Below are 9,331 nucleotides of genomic sequence, written 5' to 3' on the forward strand. Positions count from 1 at the left end.
CCGCCAGCCAGCACCCTCCCCCTCCCCACCTCACTCACTCTCACCCACTCCCTCCCTCCTTACTACATTCAATCCAGCAAACCCCGCTCCAGCCTGAACGCTTCATGTAATCTTTTCCTCCCGGGGATGGGATATTACCCCCCCTCCCTCAGTTTATTTTCTTTTTCCTCCTCAATGTTCCCGCTCCTCCATCCCTCTCAATCTCCCCCCCTCTCTCTCTCTCTCCTCTCCCCCTCCCCCCCTCCCCCTCTTCTCTCGCTGCTGGTCTTATTTTCGGCCGGGGATGCCGTTTGCGGCAAGGAGCGGTGCTGTGCCTTCGAACAACATGACCATTTGACCTGGGCTGCGGCGCTACTTTCTGTGGAAGACTGACTGGAGCATCAAGTATCCTTTGTGCGTGGTCGCCGCTTCAGGTACTCTGTGTGTGTGTAGGGGGGGGGGGGGAGAGGGAGAGTGAGCATGTGGGAATCAGCAGACCAGGAAGGCTGACTTCTCCCATCTCAATCAAAGATTGCAATGAAATTAAAAAAAAAAAAGAAGCCACGAATTAAAAGGGATATATTACAGCCAGAATTAAAATGTTCTGATTAGGAAACTGTGGTGACTATGTATCTGCAATTTGATCTCCAATAAATACCGACTAAATATGTAAATCAGTATTCATTAATTTATTTGTGTCTGTCTCCCTGTTTCTCATCCACAATTTTATCCCAATAATCGTTTCTTTAATTTCACCTTGAGCCTGGGTGACACAGTCCTCAACGACACCTGCCGCATTATCACGGGATGCATAAAGACAACGCCAGTCCCGTGCCTCTACGCCCTATGCCCCCCCCCCACCCCACCCACCCACCAATATCAGACGATCCATCGTCGCCCAAGACGAGCGGAGAGCACAGGAGATCGATACCAGGCACCCCCTGCACGGACACACAGCACCTCCACCCGACTGAAATCCAGAGCCAGTTTCTTGCAGACAGTCCCACCTCTCCAGACAACCAAAGAAACAGCAAGGACCAACATCTGGAAAGATGAATGGAACCAGCTCAACACACGAGCCCACGACTGGATGGAGAGAGGAATCACTCCGACTGAATGCCTCGCCAGCGGGCACGACCTCCCATGGCCAACCTGGAAGACCCTCAATAGATTACGAGTGGAGCAGGGGAGGTGCAAAGCACTTATGAAAGCATGGAACTACCAGGCAGAAGACACATGCAGCTGTGGAGCAGTACAGGCAATGTCCCACCTACTGGACCTAGTGTGACCACGCCCCCCAGTGCAGCCCCCGGGACCTGGCTGAACCGACCCGACCAGCTGTGACCTGTGCCAGATACTGGCAGAACGACATCTGAGATTGCAACGAACTCGAAGAAGAAGACCTTGAGCCTGTTATTAGACAATATACAATAGATGCAGGAGTAGGCCATTCGGACCTTCGAGCCAGCATTCAATGTGATCATGGCTGATCATCCACAATCAGTACCCCATTCCTGCCTTCTCCCCAAATCCCCTGACTCTGTTGTCCTTAAGAGCCCTATCTAACTCTCTCTTGAAAGTATCCAGAGAACCAGCCTCTGAAGCAGAGAATTCCACAGACTCACAACTCTCTGTGTGAAAAAGTGTATCCTCATCTCCGTTCTAAATGGCTTACCCCTTATTCTTAAACTGTGGCCCCTGGTTCTGGACTCCCCCAACATTGGGCACATGTTTCCTGCCTCTAGCATGTCCAAACCCTTAATAATCTTATATGTTTCAATAAGATCCCCTCTCATCCTTCTAAACTCCAGAGTGTACAAGCCCAGCCGCTCCATTCTCTTAGCATATGACAGTCCCGCCATCCCGGGAATTAACCTTGTAAACCTACGCTGCACTCCCTCAATAGCCAGAATTTCCTACCTCAAACTCAGAGACCAAAACTGCACTTAATATTCCAAGTATGGTATCACTAGAGCCCTGTACAACTGCAGAAGGACCTCTTTGCTCCTATACTCAACTCCTCATGTTATGAAGGCCAACATGCCATTTGCTTTCGTCACTGCCTGCTGTACCTGCATGCTTACTTTCATTGACTGATGAATAAGGACCCACAGATCCCGTTGTACATCCCCTTTTCCCAATTTGACACCATTTAGATAATAATCTGCCTTCCTGTTTATGCCACCAAAGTGGATAACCTCACATTTATCCCCATTAAACTGCATCTGCCCACTCACCCAACCTGTCCAAGTCACCCTGCATTCTCATAGCATCCTCCTCACAGTTCACACTGCCACCCAGCTTTGTGTCATCTGCAAATTTGCTAATGTTACTTGTAATCTCCTCCTGCACCTATTTTCTATGTTTCTTATCTGAATCTTGAATTTTGGTAAAGGAGCACAATATCTGGGCTGTCGTCTGGTCAAGTCTCAGTGAGGAAGTGGAAACCAAGTGTTTGTCTGAGGGAAGAAAAACAGCAATCCGGAGTTTTACTGGGACAGATTAAGCACATCCTGGGAAGAATATTTGTAACATCCAATATTGGAATCTTGATAATATGGATTATAGCCATGAGCCCCGGCACATTATTTTTAAGAAGGAACTGCAGATGCTGGAAAATCGAAGGTAGACAAAAATGCTGGAGAAACTCAGCGGGTGCAGCAGCATCTATGGAGCGAAGGAAATAGGCAATGTTTCGGGCTGAAACCCTTCCGGGTTTCGGCCCGAAACATTGCCTATTTCCTTAAGGGTTTTGGCCTGAAACGTTGCCTATTTCCTTCGCTCCATAGATGCTGCTGCACCCGCTGAGTTTCTCCAGCATTTTTGTCTAGCCCTGGCACATTGTTGATTTGTGGAAAATATTTAATATTCTCTTTCTTCTGACCAACAATTAGATCCGGTGAACAAAACAAATAAGATGCAACCCATGGTTTTGAGCCGTTGATGACCATTTAGGCTCGTGTTTATTATTGTCACGTGTACTGAGGTACAGTGAAAAGCTTTGTTTTGTCTGCTATCCAATCAGATGGAATAATACTGTGTCGGATGGAACTGCAGATGCTAGTTTGTACTGAAGATTTAATCCAAAGGATCTGAAGAAGGGTCTCGACCCGAAACGTCACCCATTCTTCTCTCCAGATGTGCTGCCTGTCCTGCTGAGTTACCCTGAGATTTTGTATAATTCTTCAGATGAAATAACACTATGCATAAATACAATTAAGTCACAATAGGTAGGGAAAATGGGAAGATACAGAGTGCAGAATATAATTCTCAGCATTATAGTGCACCAGTTCCAGAGACAAAGTCCAATGTCCGCACTGGGGTAAGACATAGGAGCAGAATGAGGCCATTCAGCCCATCGAGTCTACTGGGGTTGAGGTGAATAGGGCAGTCCTCCCTCCAGCCATCATCTCACTCCACCACCCTCCACATAAAAACACTGGCACGGAATTCCTCACTTTGAATTAAGAAATGGCTTTCAGGTTGTGAAACAATGCACTTCTGTCAACCCAGTAAAAGTGTGACTAAAATATATTGTGGCCCCTCGCCTGGTCTGAGCACGAGGTGTCAAAGCAAATGGCAGAGGGAGGGTAGGCTCATTGCTGCAATCAGTGTCTCTAAAGGTTGGAGGTTGCGAGAATTCTTCCCCAAATCTGCTTCATCTTTCCCTGGGATTGATACTCTGAATTGTTGTTCTTTATTTTTCTGCCGAGTACTTGGTTCCTACTTTCCCAATAACCCCATGGACATGGCAGCATGTCTGTCCAGACAGTGGGCTCCAGAATTCTCTGTGCAGTACTGGTGGATTACACTGCAAACACTGCTTCTGGAACCCGGCAACCCAGTGACATGGAGCTAACGTGGGCCAGAGGAGAGAGGAGGGGGAGGGGGAATGGTTGGAAGCTGTGTGGGTGGGGAGTGTGGAGGAGGGAGGGAGGAGAGAACAGGGGGAGAGGGTTGGAGGGGAATTCAGTCATGTTTGGGGAAGGGAAGCAGCATGGAGCAAAACACAAAGTGCTGGAGGAACTCAGCGGGTCAGGCAGCATCTGCGGAAGGAATGGGCTGGCGACGTTTCGGGTGAGGACCCTCTCCTCCCCAGATGCTGCCTGACTCGCTGTGTTACTCCAGTACTTTGTGTCTTGCGCTCTTGATTCACTCCAGTTCTCACTATTAATTGGTGACATGTGGGGCACCGTACTGACAGAGGCACGAGGAACTGCAGATGCTGGTTTAAAAAGTAAGACACAGAGTGCTGGAGTAACTCAGCGGGTCAGGCAGCATCTGTGGAGAACATGGGTAGGTGGCACTTTGCATTGACACCCTTCTTCAGACTACTAGTTTGGCCCATGACTAAGAACACCTCTCAAATCTGTACAATTGTCAAACTTAGCATCATAAAACATGCCCAAGGTACAACTTTAATACACCACCATATTACTGTAGGTAAACATTGTATTAGATTCAGTTGTGGAATCTTTTAGAGCTCACGATTCCAGTTCCTTGTGGTTCAGCGTCGGGTTCATGATGATAGGAGCAGAATTAGGCCATTCGGCCCCTCAAGTCTACTCCACCATTCAATCATGGCTGATCTATCTCTCAAGTCAAGCCAACTTTATTTGTCACATACACGTACAAGATGTGCAGTGAAATGAAAGTGGCAATGCCTGCGGATTGTGCAAAAACAGCAGAACAACAGAACCAGTATTTACATTTTAGAAAAAAAAAAAAAAAAGCCTCAACACAACAGATGCCGTCCAACCTAAGATATGATCAGAAATACATCAAAACCGCGAGGATTTGTGAACGCGGGTCCAGTTTTGCGAATCGTTAGGCAGATGCATCAACCAGCAAACGCTGCCAGTAGCATTGGTGAACCAGAGACTGAGTACAACAATGATCTTAACAAATGCAGGCACAAACACGTCAAACAGGTATTGTGGAATACTAGTAGGAAGTGAAAAACATGAGAAGAAAGTACTGCAGAGACCAGACCAAGGCTGGTCAGGCAGGGGAGATAGGGTAGACAGTCAGAACCTTTATCCCTGTGGTGGAAATGTCAAAGACTACCTCAACTACCTCCTCTGGCAGTTTGTTCCATACACCCACCACCCTCTGTGTGAAAAGGTTTACTATTTAATCTTTCCCATCTCACCTTAAACCGATGTCCTCTGGTTCTTGATTCCCCTACCCTGGGTAAAAGGCTCTTGTGAATCCACCATATTTCCTTCATGATTTTATACACCGCTATAAGATCACCCCTCATCCTCCTCCGCTCCATGGAATAAAGTCCCAGCCTGTCCCTGTAGCTCAGGCCCTCGACAGCCAGCAGCTGTCTGTCTCTTCATCTTTTTATTTTTTATTTTAGTTAGTTAAGTGTTTTGTTGGAGGTCTATACTTTTTTTATGTGGGGTTGGGGGGTGGGGTGGGGGGGGGGGGGGGGGGAAGGGGGAAACTACCTTTCAGGGTCCCTACCTGGTCGGAGAGGCAGCTTTTCTCCGGGCTGTAGCTTCGACCCGTCCTCGCGGCCTACCAGCGGGCCTGGAGCAGCGTTTCCTGTCGGGGACCGCCCAGAACCTCGGCTTCGGCGGCGGCACAGCGCTGGAGCACTATCGCGGAGCGGGCGATGCCTTGTCCGGGTCGCCGCGCTGGAGCTCCGGTGAGCTGAGGATCGCGGAGGAAAACATCGCGGATCTGCGGGACTGTGGAGCGGCCAGCTGCGGGCGGCGGCGCTGAACTTTACACCGGGAGCCTGGGATCTCTAGATGAGATCGCCAGTTGTGGAGCTCCAACCGGCGCGGCCTTGTTGGCTTCGGAAGCCGCGGCCTCCAGTGCGGAAGCGGCCGTTCCAGGTGTCCCAGGCCACTGGGAGGACTCTCCCGACACCGGAGCAACATCACCCGGCGAGAACGGCCTGGAACATCGGGCCTCCGTAGAGGCAACTGTGGAGGCCTCAATGGGCCCGACTATGGGTGAACTGGGGTTGGGGACTGGACTTTGTGCCTTCCCTCATGGTGGGAGCCATTGTGGGGGGATGTTTTATGTGTTTAAGACTCTCATTGGTGTTATGTCTGTATTTTTTTTTGTGTGCTGCAAAATGGCAAAAAGCATTTCACTTCACTACACCTGGGTGTATGTGAATGTGACTAATAAAATGCCTTTGATACCTTTGAGTTACATTCTGCCCTTCAGACCTGCTCCTCTTCTTGTTCCCTTCCTCCTTCCAGGGTTTTAAATTACAATTAAGTAGTCTTAAATTAGCATTGTCGAGATTAGCAATGAAGAATTTTTCATTGTTAATTATTTAAACATGTTGCCAAGAAGGATTTCGAACTCGTATCCCAAGATCGATTGACCATCAATTGGGGAAAGTTATGGGCAACTTTTTTCCCACACAGAGGGTGGTGTGCGTGTGTGGAACGAGCTGCCAGAGAAAGTGGTTGAGGCACTTCAATCACATGTGGGGGTGGAAGAATGCAACCTTCACATGGTCCGCCCTGTTTCGACGAATGCAATCAACCTGACGTGCACAATCAAATAGAACAAGTTGTCCGACAACTTTAAGCTGTGCATGCCATACGCAAGAAGAAGAATAAACACATGTGGACAGGTACATGGATAGAAAAGGTTTAGAGCGATGTGGGCCAAACCTGGGTAAAGGGGACTAGATTAGGTGCAGCATATTGGCCAGCATGGACAAGTCGGGCCGAAGGGCCTGTTTCCGTGCTTGTATGACTCCATGGCCCCAGCTGCAAGGCAACTCAACTTTGAAACGACTCTACCCACTGGAGAGGAGTTGCTACGTTTCTGCTGCTCATTCTCTACAGCTAGCTCAGAACGGAATCGGACCTTGACCTTTCAACTAAACTCTTATTTTCCGACCATTTCCGTCATTTGCCACATGGCAGAAAAACAGGCTACTTTAAGAAGCAAACGACTGGGAAAGATTTTTGCTATAATTGATACTTTGCTGGGAATAAATTGCCTTATCATTATAATTAATTACTGTGTTTGAGAAGGAACTGCAGAAGCTGGAAAATCGAAGGTAGACAAAAGTGCTGGAGAAACTCAGCTGGTGCAGCAGCATCTATGGAGCGAAGGAAATAGGCAACGTTTCGGGCCGAAACCCTGAAGGAAATAGGCAACGTTTCGGGCCGAAACCCTGAAGGAAATAGGCAACGTTTCGGGCCGAAACCCTTCCGGGTTTCGGCCCAAAACGTTGCCTATTTCCTTCGCTCCATAGATGCTGCTGCACCCGCTGAGTTTCTCCAGCACTTTTGTCTAATTAATGACTGTGTTGAGTAAACTGCCCTGTCATTTGTGACAATTTGATCTTTTTCTTTCCATAGCAGCTGCCTTTCCCACCGTTTAACAGTTAATAATCATTAAACACGGTCCCGTTGAGACGAAGTAAAAGGCAGCAAGCTGGTGAAACGCAACTCCTCATTTATCCACGTAAAAAATCAGCTACAATTTACAATGGTTATGCTAAAAAAAATTGAAACTTTTTGGGTTTTTTTTGGACATCTGTGAGTAGCTGCTGGAGATAAGTTGGTAACAACTGCCGTTAAGGTTTGGTTTCCCAGAGATCCAGCCACGGGCCCACATCCCACACGATTGGATTATTCGATCTCCACTTTAAACACCTTCCTCTCGTCTCCCTGTTTGACGATCTTCGTAGTTGTCCCCACTCCTCTTCAAAGAGGCATCATATTGTCCTCCTCAGCAGGGTTGGCACAGCGGTAGAGTTGCTGCCTCACAGCTCCAAAGACCCGGGTTCGATCCTGACCAAAGATCCTACAGCGGATCTTTGATCCTGACTACGGGCGCTGTCTGTACGGAGTTTGCACGTTCTACACGTGACCTGCGTGGGTTTCCTCTGGTTTCCAAGTACAGGTGTGTGGGTCAATTGGCTTCAGTAACACCTGTAAATTGCCTCTAGTGTGTGTGTAGGACAGTGATAGTATACGGGGTGATCGCTGGCCGACATGGACTCAGTGGGCCGAAGGGCCTGTGTCTCTAAACTAAACTAAACTTAACGCATTTAAAACACGACGTAATTTTGCCCCGAGGTACTTCACACAGAAGCAAAAGAAATCTACAGTGAGTTTTTAAAAAAGTATGATATTGCAAAACATAGCAATTTGTTGAAGTTATAGCAGGGAGTTCCCTGAGGCTATCTGGAAATGGCCACAGATGGAGACTACACCAAGGATGCAGGCATTTGGGAAGTGGGGATTTATAAACCAGGATTATCTACTCAGGACACACAGTCCAGCAACTTTGCGGTGAAGTTATTCTATCCAAAGAACTCTAAATTATACAAACCTGGAAAAGCATAACACTAAATTAAATGCAGACAGCATCTGAAGATTTAAAAATAAAATGTTTACTGTGATGAACACATGAATATTAGAATCACATGTGGAACTCAGTAAAATTCCTTTGTTGCTATTGGAAAGAAGTGTTGTTTATGCAAATGATAGAGGCCTGTTAAACTCGGCAAGGTAGACACAAAAAGCTGGAGTAACTCAGCGGGACAGGCAGCATCTGTGGAGAGAAGGAATGGGTGACGTTTCAGGTCAAGACCCTTCAGATTGATGTCAGGGGAGTGGGCTGGACAGAGATAGAATGTATTCGGGAGACTGGTGGGAGAACTTGCAAGGGGGAGGGGATATAGAAACATAGAAAATAGGTGCAGGAGTAGGCCATTCAGCCCTTCTAGTCAGCACCGCCAATCAATATGATCATGGCTGATCATCCAAAATCAGTACCCCGTTCCTACTTTCTCCCCATATCCCTTGATCCCTAAGAGCTCTATCTAACTCTCTCTTGAAAACATCCAGTGAATTGGCCTCCATTTCTTTCTGTGACAGAGAATTCCACAGATTCACAACTCTCTGGGTGAAAAAGTGTTTCCTCATCTCAGTACTAAATGGGCGACCCCTTATTCTTAAATTGTGACCACTGGTTCTGGACTCCCCCAAAAGTTTGGAACATTTTTCCTGCATCTAGCCTGTCCAATCCCTTAAGAATTTTTATATGTTCCTATAAGATACCCTCTCATCCTTCTAAATTCCAGTGAATATAAGCCCAGTCGATTAATCAAATTGTATTGACTTTTGTCAAATAACACATAACACTAAGACATATAAAATCTTCAGCCCATATCATGTGAATATAGGCACAGACATAATGGGTGAATGTATTTTAAAACGGGTTTTAGGTGGAAATGTTAAATACTAAAGGGCATGGCTTTAAGTTGATGCAGAAAGTTTAGGGAAGAAGGATGTTCAGGGCAAGTTTTTATTTGCACAGAGGGTGGTGGGTGTATGGGTTTACCAGACGAGGTTGT

At 47.2% G+C, this 9,331-nt stretch overlaps 1 long non-coding RNA gene across 1 annotated transcript; it reads left to right on the top strand.

The window, feature by feature from the left end:
- Window positions 1–218: 218 nt before the first annotated feature.
- LOC116983676 lies at window positions 219–7,387 on the top strand. The gene is made up of 2 exons (XR_004414782.1): window positions 219–413; window positions 7,326–7,387. It is a non-coding gene; the product is annotated as an uncharacterized LOC116983676 (long non-coding RNA).
- Window positions 7,388–9,331: the final 1,944 nt, after the last annotated feature.

This window comes from Amblyraja radiata, chromosome 19 (genome assembly GCF_010909765.2).
Source record: "Amblyraja radiata isolate CabotCenter1 chromosome 19, sAmbRad1.1.pri, whole genome shotgun sequence".
NCBI lineage: Eukaryota > Metazoa > Chordata > Chondrichthyes > Rajiformes > Rajidae > Amblyraja > Amblyraja radiata.